This window comes from Cavia porcellus, unplaced genomic scaffold (genome assembly GCF_034190915.1).
Source record: "Cavia porcellus strain 051 isolate PalLab524CR breed Dunkin Hartley unplaced genomic scaffold, mCavPor4.1 scaffold_18, whole genome shotgun sequence".
Taxonomy (NCBI): Eukaryota; Metazoa; Chordata; class Mammalia; order Rodentia; family Caviidae; genus Cavia; species Cavia porcellus.
This window is the reverse complement of record NW_026947501.1, coordinates 50,954,538-50,972,771: the sequence shown is the minus strand read 5'-3', so window position 1 is coordinate 50,972,771 and position 18,234 is coordinate 50,954,538. Positions and strand designations below refer to the sequence as shown.

The 18,234-nt window shown below is 40.4% G+C and overlaps 1 protein-coding gene across 12 annotated transcripts in view; it reads right to left on the bottom strand.

Annotated features, from left to right (window-relative positions):
• Aff3 (ALF transcription elongation factor 3) overlaps positions 1-18,234 on the bottom strand; it is a 502,385-nt gene that overhangs the window by 361,218 nt on the left and 122,933 nt on the right. The window lies entirely within an intron of this gene.

Here is an 18,234-nt window from a genome sequence, read left to right as displayed (position 1 = left end):
CCATTCAAGTTGGCCAGGGATTCCCTAACACCCCGATGGCTAAAATATATTCAATTATTATGTGTTAATAAAAAGAAGAGTTTGGGAGAGAAGTGTTAATACCTTGATTTAATCACCACACAGTGTACTCAAGACACAAGAGTTATGATACTTACACATCATAAATCTGCACAATTAAAATTTTAAAAAATTTAGAACATTGCCACCACCAAGCTATGCAACTGCAGTGCGGGGAAGTTAACCACAAGTTTCAAAAGTGGTGTTCTCATTTAGAGTTGTACTTTTCCCAAGTTGAAATCAGGCTGTTGAGTAACCACTATGCCAGAAGAGGATCTGGAGATTTAAATGCAGGACACAAGTTATGGTTATTGGTGACCAGGGTGGCAATAAAGCATGCAGAGTGTCCTGCACATTCTTCCATCCCAGCAAGGTCTTTGGTGAGCTAAAAGGCTGATCGTTACAAACATAATCACACACACTTTGCTTTAAGTGGCTTCACAGCTGTGCTTCTCAATTGGCAACCATCAGGGCATGAGGCAGGGGTCAGAGGCATAAAGAGACTTCCTTTGCTCTCAGAGGAGGGTCCGCCTGACCTCTCCTTTTATGTTTGTTCATCTACTTCAACATAGTTGCAAAGGCTGAAGTCTCTCCTGATAGCTTGATTCTATGTAGTCATTAATGTTTAAACCATTAAACCTAAAAAAAAAAAAAGGAGGGCGGAGGACTTTTACTTTAGTCCTTGCCATTACCTATGTTGGGTCTTCATTTCTAAGTGCAAGTACTACAGAATCTGTATCTGGTACAGTGAAACACACCACAGGGTGGAGTTTGCTGGAGGGAACCGAACTAAGTGTGTACTAGGTCTCACTATCCTCTGTGGTAATTCCAGAGATGGGTGGCCATCCTCGGAGATGCTTTTTTGAGCTGATCTTCGCTTACATCCATCCACAGACCTCCCCATTAATGCCAGTCTGAGATTTAGCTGGGGACTCAGGTTGGTTCAGAACACATTTACTTTTGATTTAGTCTCAACCATTGCTGGAATAAGCAGTAACTTGGTCATTGGCTTTGCCTTACTATTGGTATTTGTTTCAAAGAGCCCATGTGTTGTCAGAATTGGGAGAAAATCCTTAGTTTTCACTATAAGATTATAAGATTTTCAATTTCTAGTCACTCCTGAAGTGAAATTCCAATTCACTTTCCACCAACAAGAGGGAAGCTGGAAAGTGTATGGTTTTCTTAGTCTCCAGTCTGGGATAATGCTTGCTTATAAAACACTATGAACCTTTAGGAACAGAACTGTTATGTGGTTTCCTTAAAGTTTTTAGTATTTAATTCAACATTAACTTATGAAATACCTGCATGTTAAGCACTAGATTCAGCACAGAGGATATTAGATGAGCAAGACAGGTGCCCCAACTCTCCAGGAGCTCACAGACCAATAAAAGAGGCAGATATGTGAATGTAATGAAAATATAATAGGATAAATGGGTGGATGGATGGGTGGATGGATGGATGGGTGGTTGGATGGATGGATGGATGGATGGATGGATGGATATTGAGTGGCTGGTTCATGTATGAAAGGATGGATAATGAATGGTTTATGGATGAAAGGATGGATGAATGGATGGATGGATGAATGGTGGGATGGACAGTTGAGCCAGGAAATGAGTTGGAGGGTATTTTGAAGAAACATAAATTGTAACTCATTATAAAACAGGTTTTGCAGAGACTACAACACAGAAGGTCTGGTCATGGTTTGCTTCAGTGGATTTGGGGTGAATGGATGCAGATTTTTGGAAAAACTCACAATAAAAGCATAGAGGCATGTAAATACATGTTAGAGGGACAACAGTTCTGAATATTCCTGTCACACTGTCCTAAGGATAAAAAATAGGGTCAAATTGGCATCAGATTTTGGTGGGTCCTCTTCACTGGCTCCAACACTCTAGAAATTTTACCTACTAGATTAGTATTTTCTAGCATATTCCCAGAATGCTCCTGATTCACGGGGGTGCTTTCTGGCTTCTCTCTTCCTAGGCCCCACATGGCTTGCTTGCATGGCTTACCCAAAGATCTAACTGGCTTCAGGTTGCTTTGTAAAAATCGAACTTCTATATTTGGGAAATGCCACACCATACAGTGTTCAGAGATTCATGATATATACTGATATCAAGAAGGCTAAGAAACATGGCAGTAAAGAAACCGGTTTAATGTATCTGTTTTCATAAAACTACTGAGGTCTCTCAGAACCAGGGTTCTGGAGAATGCTCAGCGAGATACTTAAAGCTGTTCTAGGAAAGGGAGGAACAAAAAGAGCATTTATGATACAGAGGTAAATGATCTGATTTACTTTTTTCTTTTCCTTACGATAGAAATCTATTTTTTTTTCCTAGCAGTCTATGTCTTGCAGTGACATGTAGGTTAGGAGATTAATGGCAAGTAGGTGAATGGGGCTGAAACACAGGATGCAGGGATTCAGCTCAACAGACTTCTAGGAGAAAATGCAAAGGGCTTAATGATGGATAGAGGTGGGAGGACAGGAGCACAGTGGATGAGAAAACAGGCAAAGGCCCTCTGCTGCCCACAGTGCAGGGTTTGGAGGAGCAGCCTGCTCTGCAGGGAAGGCTACTCTGTTAGTGCGGGTCTTTTGAAGTGTGAGATATCTGCAGAAACATCCACGCAGACACACCCAGAAGCAGTTAGAAGCAGGCTTCCTCAGCACAGCAGGAAGGCCGGGACTGGAAATACACTCTGCAGTCATGGAGACTGTATGTAAAGCCACAGGAATGGATGAGGTCCTTCTGGGAATATGTAGAATCCCAAATGCCAACATTTCAATGTATAAGACACAAAATTAAATCATCAGGTTTATGGATATTTAACATTCTTTGATATGGTTACCCTAGGCTCTCCTGTACGCCATCCAGAACAGAATATTAGTGCTGAACCTGACTCCTCTCTCTCTCTTCATATATTCATATATATATATATATATATATATATATATATATATATATAAATATTGACCATATTGGTATATGGTATATTGGTATATGATATAAAGCAATCAAAATATTCTGAAACAGCAAAGGGACTAATTAAATATACCTGAAGGCCAGAGGGATTCAGAGTTTTGACTAAAGCCTTGCAAGTCAGTCTTGTTTGCATCTAATCTAAAAATGATGGAAAGAAACGAGGAAGGAAGATAAATAAATGGGCTCCGGTCTAGAAAGGAGCCCAGGAGTCCATCTGTGAGTTTTAATAAAAACCATATTTTTTTAATCCTCTGAAAAAAAGGTTGAAAATTAGTTCAAAACAGGATTTTCCCTTTCATTTTACTTGTTTCTAAGGCACTTGAGAATGCCAAAGGGGGAAAAAAAATCATGTAATTCACTTGAAAGGTAAGATCATTAACAGATATTAGGAGAAGTATTCTGCTGGTTTCCTGTGTTCTCTTTTTAATTGCTACAGGAGACTGTTAACAATATGAGCTGGTTTCTTCCTGAAGTGCTTGAATTATGTACTACCGGAACTGGAAATTGGCCTGCATTCTTGCAAGGGTGGCCAAGAAAAGCCAAGTCCTGACCATGGTTTCATCACCCCACATCGCCATGCAGCAGATGCAACCCAGTGCCCACAGGGCTCAGTGGGACCTTGGAAAGAAAGAGGCAACAGCATGCTCAGACCCAAGCTCCAAGAAGACTCCAGCGGCTGCCCCTTAATTGCATGCACTTTCAATTGATCATAGTGAAGTCCTTGAACATGTGGGCATATAATATTTACGACCCTGTGTTAAATGTAATGGGATTTACAGGTCTTTGGGGAGCGGGGGAGGAAGCCCTCAAGAAATATGAAATGTTCACTACAACAGAAGTGCTGTGCGTGTGACACTACTGAACTTAAAATGTTAAGGTGGTCACTTCTGTGCCAAGTGTGTATTTTCACCCCAAGTTAAACATTTTGAAATGAATTGTGAAATTAAGTGATCTTTAAAGAACTTACATTTGCCTATAAAATATGTGTTCTCTGTTCTGCAGGGACTGTAGACCCCCCAGGTTTTGAGCTAAGAAAGAAAAGCATGACACCGGATCTTCAGGATGATTAATCAGATCCTGCTGCTCCGGTCTGATGAAAGAGAAACCGACCAGATGAACATGAAAAAGTTAGCAAAGGTAGCAGGAAAGGGAATGATCTCAGCGGGAAGGATGTGAGAGAAGAGTAACTGACAAGCCATGGACACAAAAGCAAATGTTGTTATGGCCAATCTGTTAAATAAAAATAATTAAAAGGAAGGAGTTGGAAAAAGGAAGCCACAATCTGTATGCTATTCAGCCACAAGGGCCCCAGACACCAATCCGTGGTGTATGCCAGACAGGATTCAGAGGACCCCCAAGGGAGGCTGACCCTGACTCAACTAGCCAAGCAGTCGGGTTTCCTTCCTGAGGTCACCCTGCTCAGCGGTCCCTGCACCATCCTCCCTGGAAGTCCACTCACATGTGGAGAAGAGATTCATGCAGAAAGGTAAAAAGCCTTTGACTTCAAATTTGAGAAAACTAAAGAAATTTCTGGAGGGTAGAAGAGTCTCTTCTAAATATTTGACTTGATTTAGGCAAACTGAACCAAGAAAAGTTAAACTTCTGACAATTCTTTTGTATTATTTTAAAGACAAAAAAACTCAATAAAAACTGACACAAAGTTTCAAAACAAGACAGTAGGACAATAACAATGATTAATACATTACGTATTGTTATCTTCAAAGTATTTGCTCGGATTTGACAACTTCCATTCTGGATCTGTAAGCAACTCAGAAACCCCTGCTCTGATCTGTGGCAAAGGCCATCGGTGTTTCCAGATTAACCTCTCTGGCGATCCTTTTGATAAAGAAGCAGTTTAATCTTTGCTGCTCAATATTCACGAGTCCCCCATGTACAGCACCTGAGGAGGTACCCTTCCAACATTGGGGTGTAGCAGTTGGAATGCCATGTTAATCCTGGAGAATCTTACTTTACACAGCTGTTTCTTTGTGGTTTTTTTGGTTTGTTTTTTGTTTTTGTTTTTGTTGTTGTTGTTGTTGTTGTTTGCTTTTGGAACCAGGGATCGACTCATGACCTTGCATTTTACCAGGCAGGTACTTATTGTTGCTGAGCTAAATCCCTGGCCCTACGGAGAGTATTTTTAAAAGGACAGAAAGAAAATTCAGGTTTTAATTTAAAGTCTTTGGAATGCTATCAAAAAATATTTTAGCCCTGGTAGATAAAATGCAACTCTTCCACTGTTAAGAAGCATAGGCAGTTTCTAGGAGGTGGGGAACAGTACTAAGAAAGCCAAGTACCTTTATTTTCACAAGAATATATACATTTAGACCATCGCTCCTATGTCTGTCCTTTAAGGTTAAATATTTATTTTTCAATGTGGGCATGTTTTAATTTCTAATGGAAGAGTATCATATTTATGAAATACTTTTTTTTTTTACATCTGCTAGCTACTTAATCTGTGAAATGCAGCTCAGGGGAAAAATGCAGTCATAAAACCTGTTGGTATAAAGATAAGCAGTTTATTTAATATCTAATTAAATGTGGTCACCAGAGAAATCACAGCTTATGAAACTTTATCAGAAAAAGATTAATCCATTTCAGGCTTAACCCAAATGTCATAAGAGAACTCATGAATTTAGATAGGAATCCACTTATTATCCAAAGACATTTTCATATTAGGAAGAACCTATATAACTGGCTATATTTATACTTATGTTAATCAAATTCATATACTTTGTAGCTGTCATTGATTTCAGGGCCAATTATCTGGCTAGAGTAACATAAGAGGGAGCCTTTTTGTGTTAAAAATTTCTAGAATGTTCTAAACTACTTCATGACTGTATAAACTCATGTTTTCATGAATTCAAAAACAATAGTTCAACAAAAGAATATTATATACCTATTATAAATTGCACTAAGATATTAGAGAAGTGAGGGTAGAAGGAAATTATTCCCTTTCTTTGACAGGCTCACAAAATCATGACAGACAGAGGCATGTTTCCTATGGTAATAAAAATGGAATCTGGACACACAGTGACCTAGGACAAAACCTCACTCCCCAGCCTAAAGCTATACAGCCAGGTGACTGCATCGGCCAGTGGATGAGAGAAAGTGGTCTATGCTCCTTCTGGCAGCAATTTCATGAGCAGGATATTCCCTCCCTTTCCTTCTTTCCCATGCAAGAAAGGACTATGGCCAACCTTGAGCCATGTGGACACCATTAGTGAGAATGTAAATGCGTTTGGCCATGAAAAAGTGAGATGATTTCCCCAAATTAAAGGCAGGTCTATTATATGACCCTATTGCTTAGTATGTGGCTCAAGGAACTGAGATCAGTATGCAGAAGAGCAAAAGGATGTTTGCACTGCAGGCATCCTGTGGCACCATTCAAAAGAGCCAAGATCTGGAATCAACTGAGTGTCTGTTCACAGATAAACGGTAAGGAACATGCAGAATATAGGCACGGTGGAATATGACACATGTAAAAAGAACAAGACTCTGTCATTGGCAAGAACATGATGAACCTGCAGGAGGATGCATGAGGTGAAAGAATCCAGGCACGGAAAGCCAGCACATGAGCTCAGGTGTGGCAACAGATGGAGCTGCGCTCATAGAAACAGAGCAGAACAGTGGTTAGAGAGGCTGGAGGGCAAGGAGGGAGGGAAAATGGGAAAATGGTACAGATAGAGAACTCTAGCCAGACAGCAGCAATGCGTTCTCTTGTTCCCTTGCACAGTGGGGATGAACAACACTGCACGGACTACGCCCTAGTGGCTAGAAGATCCTGAATATTTTCATCAGGAAGAGGAGATGAATGAGATCTTAGATAAGGGACGAACTCTGCTTTGATTATTACTCAAGAAATGCTAGAGCACCATCATCCAGTACCGCATAAACATATGCAATCATTCTGTGTGCGTTAAAAGGAAAGAGGGTGGTGAGGAGCAGAAAAAAGGGAGCTCCAGTCCTTGACAGGAGGGCATGGAACAGAACCAGTACAGCACCTCAGACTTCAAAGGCAGGAAAATGCACTCAGGTCCTGCGAAGCCATTGTTATCTGAAACCATCACAGGAAGCAGCTTCCAGCTCTAATTGGTATGTAATAGAGTTGTTTCTTTTTCTGATGATTTTTGGTACTGGAAAATACACTTTAAGGAGAACTAAACTTTAATAGTACGAGTGAAGTGAAGTATGACTTGCAGCTTTTTCATAAAAGATGAAACTTTGAGTTATGATGATAAATAAAACCTATACCCAACCAAAGAGCGACTGGCATTACAATCTCATACACACAAAAGAATGACTTATGCACTCATGGAAGGCCATAATTTTTAAAATAAAGCCGTATGTTCACATAATGGAACTAAAACTAATACAAGAACTGAAGATAAATTAAAAAAAAAAAAAAACAAAAAAAAAAAAACAGAGACAGCGGGAACCAGAAAGACACTGAAAATGGAATCTGTGACAAAAATAGGACAAGCTTAGGGAGCTAATAGTGATTGCAGCTGAAAAAAATACAGATCAGTGCATAAAGAGAGGAACTACTAGGTGAGAAAGAAAGATGAAGACTGGGCGGTCCCTCACTGATAGATTATTTGCCTACTAATGAGGTCCCAAGTTTAAAATGCAAATCAAAAGCAATCAGTATTGCAAATAATGTGAATCCTTTTCTTAAATTCCCTGAAATAGGAAAACTTACTTTCAGACTGAAAAGTGTTCCATGTTTCAGGAATCACTTGATATGCTTTGGTGAAGCTGCATGAATCATATAAAACCTCCTCAGATATTCAGGTACAAAGAGAAAATCACCTATAAGCAGGAACAGGGCAGGAATAGAGAAAGAATACACATCATCAAAGCTCAAAAGAGGTTCCAAATACGGAACCAAAGAAATACAAAGGCAAGAGGAACATAGTATCCCTAAAGATGTTAATCTCACTTTTGTGATTTTTTGTTTCTGGATGGTGGGATTTGATTTTTAAATATCATCTTTCTTCATTTCACAAAATATGTAAATAAGAAGAAAACTTATTAATGACTAATTAAACAAAAATATCAGGAATAAGATGGAGAGCAAACAGAGCAAGATTCTGACAATCATCAACTACTAATGATTATTCTATTTGTTTATTTTAATAAAAGGAACTGGCATAAAAGAATCTGGAGGGAAAACTAGGAGAGGATCATACTCTAGGCGTAAGGAAACAGAGCAGAATACCCAAACGATGGAAGCAAAGCGTCCCCAGATGGCATGGAACCACATTCTGGTCTCTGTTTTCTATTGTCATTATGGGTTTATCAAACACCATTTGAAATGGTGAAAGTAGATTTGTCTCCCTGGTTTTCAGGTGCAGCTACTCAATATCCAGAACTCAGGGATAAAATAATTTCAGCAATCGGTCTCACAGGACCCAAATCTAAATGACAGTGGTACAAAGATGAACAGAAAGGGACTGGTCTCTCAGGCACTCACAATGTGAGGTCTGACAAACACCTCCAAAAGACAAATCTGTAGTTTAGTGCATGGTGATAGACACATGCCTATCTTTAGTCTTCAACATGTGTCAAATTTTTCCAGCACCACTTATTAAAGAGGCTTTCTTTCTTCCAGTGAATATGTGTGGCCCCTTTGTCAAAGATAAGGTGGCTGAGTCTTTGTAGTTGTGCCTGTATCTTCTAATCTGTTCAATGATCTTCAGGTCTGTTTTTTCTTTCTTTTCTTTCTTTTTTTGTCAGGACCATGCTGATATTGTAACAGTGGCTTTGTAGTATACCTTCAAGTCAGGGATTGTGATGCCTCCTGCCTTGTCTTTGTTGCCCAGGATTGCCTTTGATATTATAGGTCTCTTCTGTTCCCAAATGAATTTTAGGAATGTTTTCTTTATATTCATGAGGTATGCTAATGGTATTTTGATCAAGATTGCATTAAGTCTGTGTAACAGTTTTGGAAGTATGGTCATTTTCATGATGTTGGTTCTTCCCATCCATGAGAAAGGGATATCTTTCCATTTTCTGATATCTTCTTCAATGTCCTTTTTCAAAGTGCTGTAATTTTCAATACATAGATCTTTTACATTGTCTGTTAGGTTAATTACTAAGTTTTTTTTTCTTTGATGTTACTGTGGAAGGTGTTGTTTCCCTAATTTCTCTCAGTGAGTTTGTTGTTTGCGTGCAACAATGCTATTGATTTTTGAGTGCTGACTTTGTGAAAGTGAGAGGGGAAGAAACTGCTCAAAAGGAAAGAGCAACTGGGATGATGGAAAGGAGAAAAGAAAGAAGGGAAAAGAATATGTGTGTGTGTGTGTGTGTGTGTGTGTGTGTGTGTGTGTGATAGGTAATTATACTACTAATCTCTATTAGTTCATCAAAAAGCACGGTCTGTACCTTCATTGTTTGATAATTTTTTCATGCCTGTATCTTGAAATCTGAGCAACTACTTTGAAGATAACAATACACAATGTATTAACCGTTGCTAATCTCCCACTACATTGTTTTGAAATTTCATATCATTGTGTTTGTTCTTCTTTCATTTTAAAATTTTTAAAAAATGAACCATAATGTTTGGCAATATAATATATGTTGACTCTGGAGATATTTAGGAAACGGGAAGCTCACTGGTGACTGGGGCTGACCGAGCAGGCAGGAGGACTGACACAGGGTCTTAAAGGCTGGAGTATTTTAAGAATCCCAGTCTCACCAGGCATGGTGGCGCACACCTGAATCCCAGCACTTGGAGGCTGAGGCGAAAGGATTGTAGCCAGCCAAGGCAGCCTGAGTTACACACTAAATTTAAGCCTAGCCTGAACTACATAGCAAGGTCATGACTCAAAAAGCTAAAACAAACCAATCTACCGCCTCATAAAGGTCTCTACCAACAGCTGCATCATAATTCTACCAAGATGAAGCAGTTGTCTTTTTCCTTTGTGAAACTATAATGAAAAGGTGGACTAATAAACTGCTTATGCTGGATTTGGCTATGTGAAGAAATAGGCAAGCAGAGTCTTACTTATTAGCAACATAAGTTCCAGAGAGGTAACTTTTCATCTATTTTCTTTATGGTTCATATGTTCTGGGGCTTTGACATCTGCTAATCCCTGTTAGCTTATAGTACAGCCTTTCCAACCATAACAATGAAGGAAGAGATTGCAAAGGATGAGAGAGAGGGAGAGAAAGAAATGTCTAAGTTTCTCACTAAAAATAAAGATTAATCGATAAACTGGAAAAATAGCTTACAATATTATTGAGGACAGGTCAGTTTTCCTTATATTTAAGGAATTCTTTTAACTGAGAAAGACAAAAATACAAATACAAAAAGCAGGTAAAGGACATGAAGCCAGAGTTCACGCAAGGCTATGTATGATAACTATTCATTTGGAATCATAAGTCAGAGTCTAAGAATTCTAAGAAAACAATATGCATCTGGAGTGAATTGTCTCCTAACAGTGAAAAAATCTGAAAACAACTTAAATGCTCAACAAGGGGATTATGTAGATAAATTATGAGATAAAACTAAACAAGTTGTCCTACAACTAGATGAGCAGGGGTCACTAAATACCACTCACTGAGAGGCACTAGAGACCGCTCAGTGACATGGTATGGCAGGAAAATCAGTGGGATAATAACTATATATAATATCTTCATCTCAGTTCAATAAAGCAGGCCAAAGGACTGAGAAGTCAGGTGACTCTATACCAAAATGTTATGTGTGACTATTTCCAAACAGTAGTGTTCAGGTGACTTTATCTTTATATTCATGACTGACTTTTTTTGTGGTCCTGGGGCTTGAGCCAAGGGCCTTGCCCATGCTCGACAAGCACCAAGGTATGGAGCTACATTCCCATCCCTTCCTATTTCCAGACAGGGTCTCACTAAATTGCCTCGGTCAGAGTTGTACTTATCATCCTCCTGCCTCAGCCTCTTGAGCAGCTAGGATTTCAGGCATGTGTCACCATGTCCGGCTATTTTTATGTTCTAAAGATTAAACAAAACCTTACAACAAGGACATGCTATTTTGAAGAATCTTTGCTCCTCTTGGCAACAAACTTTCTAGAAAGAGTAGTCTATGTGTAAGGTCTCTATTTCTACTTTCTTTAAGCCTCCAAGGTAACTGGAGGTACCTCACAAGGTAACTGGTGTCTTTCACATTACTGATTCCAGCATCCTCACACTAGATGCTGGTGATCTCTCCCCCAGCTGCTGGGCTTAAAGGCAGACAGATGGGCCTCAGCAGGATGCCACAGAGAGACACCCATCCTGTGTGGGGCTGGAGGAGCCTGGCCAGCTCCAGTGCTCTCTGTGGGGTCTGCAAGACCTCCGAGAGCAGGGCCGAGGGTGCAGGTTGATGAGTATCAATGGCCAGGATAGCAGGATGTGTTCATTTTTCTGTTTTCCGTCTACCCTCTATCGCACAGACAGGAGGCTGACCACTGACTGTGGAGCCAAGGGCTATGGGGACACAAATGCTATGCAGCCAGCAGCACTTCCGAAGGGCTGGTTCGTGTGACAGCAATGGACACAGCTCTGGCCAGGTGTGTGGCATGTTTACCAAAACTATGACATGACAAATTTGCATGAAAAATTGAGACAGGAACACCAACTAGCAGGAATAATAAAGCACAGAATGAGGGACATCTGGGAATCAAGGGTGCCTGAAGGAACTCTGTGTATTCCAGGCTTACTTAAACCCAATCAAACATAACTCAGGACTGGAAGTTGAAAACATGCTCCCCTTCATTCCTGCTTTCTATGGCTCCAGTTTCCTTCCTGTGTCCCTCCAGGAGACACGAGCATCCCCAAGAACAAGCACATGCATGTCCCCACGCAAGGTCTTTGACACATGGAAACCACACCGGCCAGAAAAGCAGGAGACCCCCAGTGCACTACAGCCTATCAGGGTTCGGCCTGCTTGGATGGCATGGGGTTCTGTGATTTATTTTCTGTGTACAGTGTTTACATCCATCAGTAAATATGGTTCCCATTTTCTCTGCAACAGCAGCTATAAATTAACTGTTGGAAGTGTTCGGCCCTTCTCTTGCCATAGAAGGTCTGGCAGGAATTACTGAGGCCCCAAAATGAGGCAGTCAGTGCCTGGAGGAGGACTGGCTTCTTTCACTCAGACTTTTAAGTTAACTAGCTAATCCAGCAGGCTCTCTTGAGCACCAACTATGTCCTAGGTACAGTTGGAGGTGAGTTGGAAAACTGTCAAAACACTACAAGACTGAAATCTCCGGCACTGTGGAACCTAGATTGTAAGGATAGTCACCCATTTCACCTCCATGTCTAGATTTGGGGCTGCCAATCTGTCTGGAACTGGAGACTTTTGAAAATAAATGCAAAGCCATAGAGCTATTGCACATAACTATGATAATTATATTAATTGTTGTCAGTGTGAGTCTTTATAGTGTGCTTCCTATGTGCCGGCCATTCTGGGAGGCGCTGTACAATGATGAATTCATGACAGTCACAAAAGTGCTGCTGTAGATTCTACCCTGATTCCATGCCACAGATCAAGCTACTGAGCCCAAGGATTCTTGCAAATAGAGTAAGCATCTGATTCACACAGTCTGGCTCCGAAACCACACTCCAGAATTGAGCCAATTACTGCAGGAAGATATATCCTAGGCGGTACCGCTCCCAGAATCGTTCTGGTCCTGAAGCTTGACTTTCGATCCATACAGGATGACCGCAGAGGGTTTAGGGGTCGACACCAGGCTGCTTCTCACATGTGCAGCAAATAGCACTGGAGAGACTATTTTCAGCCACTATACAGGTATTGCTAATGCTAGTTCATCATGTGGAGATAAGTAATTCCACTGCTCAGCCCAATTAAACATGCTGTTTAATACACTGTGGTTTCAAACAGATCTCTTTCAATGAGCCACTCTAAACACCTACTACCCACCTGAACACTGTAACACTTTCCCTCCATCCAAATCCTGTTGATCTTGTATCTCACTGAACTGGAAGAAAAGCTCACAGGATACATCCCCCACAGGGAGCAGCAACTCGGGAAAAATGAAACAATGCACAGAGGAGGAGAGCAAACGTGATCCCAGACTTGGGAATAAAATCTCAGGAGAGAACCAAGTGTTAAATAAGGGACAATCATATCACTAGGACTTTACACTAATTCAGAGTCATCTTGGCCTTTGAGATTTCAGTCATTTCTAACAAATAAGTACAATTACCTTTCAGAATTCTCTCTCTCTCTCTCTCTCTCTCTCTCTCTCTCTCTCTCTCTCCATCTCTATCACTCAGACCACAATGCAGAACCACTTCCAATGACATCCATCTTATATTTTGTCTTTACTAGGTCACTATAAAAGGGCTAATGCTTACCAAATGCTTACTGTCTTACCACTGTGCCAAGCACATCGCATCCTCTCCCTGATTTACTGCCCCCCCAGCAGCTCTGCCAAACAGGGATTATCATTTTGGGCACTTCTCAGGAAACTGAGGCCCAGAGGAGTTCAAGCATTTGCCTCCAGTCACACCACTGACAGGTGGCAGATGCAAGATTTGCACCCAGCTCTTGATGGTGGTCTTTGGTGCTGGATCCTTCTACTGTGTTCCACCTATCTGTGGTGTATCTGAAAGATTGTACATGATTTCTGCTTAAGGATGGGGTTCAAAACAAGAGGATTTTCTCCCTGGACATGGTATTGAGGTCCTTGCTCATGACTCTAGACACAGGTCCCAGCTCTGAATTAGGAGCAGAGCCAGTGCTCACAGGAGGCCCTGCAGGTTCACAGGAAGAGGCCTGCGTTCTGCCCAGATGCCTTTCGGGGGTTGGAAGCTTTAACAGGAACTGAGAAAGCAGCCAGGGAAACACAGCGAGTAATCTCCTGCAACCCAGCCCTCATTGCCTCCAACGTCAGAAATGCATTCCAGCCTCCAGCGGAAACATCAGCTTCGCAGGATAAATCCAAAGTCAGTGGTGGTTATTAAGTGCCTTATTCTTCAGGGCCCTGGTCAGCAATATTTCCAAGTGCCAGCTTCCTCTGCGACCTTCAGAATGACCAGGTGAAAATCCAGAAAGCACGAGCTTTCGCCCAGCATGTGAGATCTGGATTTGAGTCTTTGTCCCTTTGTGTGTCACTGGGACAAGCACCCCAACCAAGACTGGGGAGCTCAGGGTGATGCAGGCAGCAGGAAGTGGCCCCCTGGCAAAGCCACATCATCCCATGCAACATGGTCACCACCTGCCTTGGGTGATATGAAGGACATCGCCAGGACAGACAGGGAAACTGAGGCTCCAGTCTTGACACACACCTTCATTGCATCAGGGTGCAGCCTGATGGCAGGCTTCCATTTGAAAACATTATACATCTCAAATGTAATTAAGAAATTTCAACTGCCATGAATATGTAATATACACGCTGCTCGCAGATGCCTTTTCTGCCCGACAGGCTGGTGCCGACTTTAATTTGGAAGAAATCCATTTTCATACAAAGGTAACCAAGAGTGACAAGAAATAGGAAACCTACATCATTTATCTTCCGTGAACTTGAAAAAAAATTAGTTAATTGCTTTTCTAGGAAGCTATTTTATGGAATCACTGTGCTCCATCTACTCCTGTTCATGGCATAGGCAAGTGTTTTTTAAATACCCATCATGAAAAGGCTGTGATTAATCAATAGAACTTAAACTATTTCATTACATGTTTTAACAAATAAAATTCTGATCAACAAAAACATTCACTCTGTTCTTGGGGATAAATTAGTAACCACAACTGCAACTTCCAACACGCAGTCTATTGATACTCAAATTTAGGGATCTGATTCCTAACCAACTAAGCCAGAGGGAAAGAGGCTTCCCACGCTTTCTGGCTTCCATGTGCTTCATTCCCAGCCATCAGAGCCCTCTGCCATAGCAGACTCAAATCAGCCCTATTTATTAAATTGATAGCAAACAAGTTAACACGTGTAGGGTCTGGAATAACACTGTGGGAACTATAGCTTGCCAAACAAACCAAATGCAGTTTCTATCTAGAGCTGGAATTGTATGCTAAGGGCAATGTGTGTGCAAATGGGGATGGGGAACACTTTCCTTCACTAGGAAATACAATTTGCCATGCCCTGTTCTAGAATGTTCTAGAATGTTCCAGAATGCATGCTTCAGCCATTCCTTAAATCCATTGTCTCTTGCCTAACAGTAAACACCTTCCAAGTGGGCCTCCTGGGAGGCCCTCTAATGAGGGGCGGCGCCGAGAATAAGAGACATGGCTATAACAACAAAAATATGTTTTTCATTAAATACAAAACCGAGCTGGGAAAAAAATCAGCCAAGAGGCAGGTGTATCAGTTGAAGAATTCCCTCGAGGCCTTTAACTTCCACATCAAATTGCACTGGATTTTTCTACACTAATTACCTATTATTGAGGACTAAAGAATTATAACAAATAATTTGCCGTGGCAGCAGATAGAGTGCAGATGTTGTAAGGGAAAGAACAGGGAGTTTATGAAGTGTAAAATCAGGCAAAACACATTCACAAATTCTCCATCTTAAAAAATAACACAGAATTATTTTTCCACTGCAAGGATGATGAAGCTGAGGAAATTTTCCTAGGGCTAGAAGGCCAATTTTAAATTTAGTTTGGATTGTGAGTGCAAGAAACTGCAAATTAAAAGCTAAGAATCTAATTTATTCCATTCATGTAGATAGACAGCCTGAAGGCAGAGATCACATCCCAGATTTTATTTTTTCTTAATTTCCCACATTAGAATACACCAAGTCATTGATCTGGTTTTCTTCTGAGAAATGTACCTTCTCTCCGCGAAACAGCTATTTTGCGGCCCCTTTGTTTTTACATAATTTTTAGCTAATGCTTCCTTTTAGCCTCTAAATACTTCACATTGTGATAATCGTATTCTGCTGTGAACATCCTGAATAACTCATCAAGTAAAGCCAGTTCCCTTCAGGTCATTTTTCACCCTGTAAACTTCCCTAGGAAACAGCTTCCTTACCTCATTGGAAATTAATGGCAGTACTACTGAGTTGAAATTTTCACAATTGTGGCATCCATATTAAAAATATACACAAGTACAACTACTCTTGAAATGGTTCGCTACATTGTTATTTCACCTCTTCCAAAAGAAGTAAAAAGCATATATTCCTCCAAAGTAAATCTCATTGATAAAATTCTTCAGTTTCTATGTTGTGGTCTAGGATCATGTAGAAATGATCTACAGATATTGAACAATGTACCTACAAAAGGATATCTGTTAATTGTCCTTGGAATGCTGTCAGAAAACAAACAATAAAAAACCCTTGTAGTTGAAGGGAGGAAAAATGACTTACAGATACTATTTTACTGCTATCAATGGAAGAGTCCTTTTCTTCCTTTGATGATAAGCTTATCTTATTAATCAAGATTCAGGGTATAATACTTTTCTCAGTGAGCGAAGGGCTTTACTACAGTAAAGATTCCAACCCTCCCTCCTAAAAGATCCCCTACCAATTAAAGCCTTACTCAACAAACAACACCTTGCATGTCTCTTTTTAATCAATGACAATCGGTCTGATGTATTCAGGGCACAATGCCAGAAGGGTGACAGGCTGGCAGGTTCAGTGTCCTTACACGAAGGGGAAATGAAATCCGTGTCATATAAAGATTTGATTTCTCTAAGTACACCTCTCCGTGTCAGGCATGGCCCCTCTCTGAGATGAGTGAACAGTAGTAGGCATGTCATTCACAAACTGATCTGCAAAGGGCAAGTTGTTAAATGACATATGCAAAAATCCCCTGTACGGATATCTACAGAAGACTACTATCAAAAATATGCATCTTTTCCTTTTAACCTGACTTGTAGTGACATACCAGGTTCCAAAATGAATAAGCATATTATTACCTAGTAACGTTAAAGTTGCTTTGGTAGATAAACAACATTTTGGAAAGATATGGCTAGAGATCCACGTTATAAAGGGATGGATTCCTGTGCTTTCAGTCAGTCACCACGCTAGTGGTCATCGGGCAATGAAGACAAAAACCCATGAGCCTGATGAGTTCAGTTGCATAAGACGGTCTTCATGTGTGTTTTCTATGGACTTTAAAACATAAATGCTTGTAGAAATTACATTTTGCCTCCATTAATTCATAATGAGCACTTTCTAGAAGCCCATTGGAAATGCATAATCAAAAGAAGTTACTGGGGTCTGTGTCACTGACTCTCCTCATTAAAACCTGTGTAAACATTTCTGAGAGTTTGAAGGACATCCCTTTGAAAGGCGACATGTTCAGCTCCCAGATAGCCCATGGGGACATCTGAGGAAAGCTCAGCAATGTATGAGCTTGGCTTCATCAGAGATGCAACAAGAAATGTCAAATCATTTGTTTCATTTGGCTATTAAATCAAATGAATCAAAACAAGAGTATGCTGGTCACATTGTTACTCCATCTTTAAAAAGAATATGTTAGCCAGGCATGGTGGCACAAGTCTGCGATCCCAGCCATCTGGAAGGTTGAGGCAAGAAGATTGCAGCTGGCCAGGCTGGGTAATTTAGTGACCAGCAAGACCCTGTTTCAGAATAAAAAGAAGTAGATCGGTGAGAAGGTCCTAGCTGCAATCCCTGATACCCAACAAGAAAAAAAAAAAAAAAAAAGAGTTATATTAAGAAGTAAAACAACTCAATAGTTCCCAGATACAGTGTTTGGCGACTCGGGCAGTTGATATTCCATATCATAGGAAAGCAACAACAAATACACTATGTCTTGTTTCTTCTTATGGCTCTTAAAAATTATCAATTTGGAATATAGTACAATAAACACTTCCTCAAAACAAAGCTTCATTTCCTGCCCAGGTTTACTGTTCAAGTGACTGGAACCTGCCTTTGCTGCCAGCTGTCACCAAGGCATTGCTCATTCAGAATTCCAAAATTCAGCACATTCACACCACTCCTTTTATAATACAAACAGCAAATAACTTAAATAGAAATGCAGACCGGAAAAATAAGGACTCAAATACATCACTTGGTTCACCAACTCACACAACTGAAGATTACTTTTATAAGACAAAGAGCATTCAATAACAATTCTTATCAACAGGAATGAATCTAAATCTTAAATATTACAAAGGGGATGGGCCATCTGGGACATCTGAGTATTCATCGTATTTCAAATTCAATACTTTAAACAAGTACTTTAAAAAGTATTATGCATTTTCTGTATGGATTTTTCTATAGGACATTTCAAAAT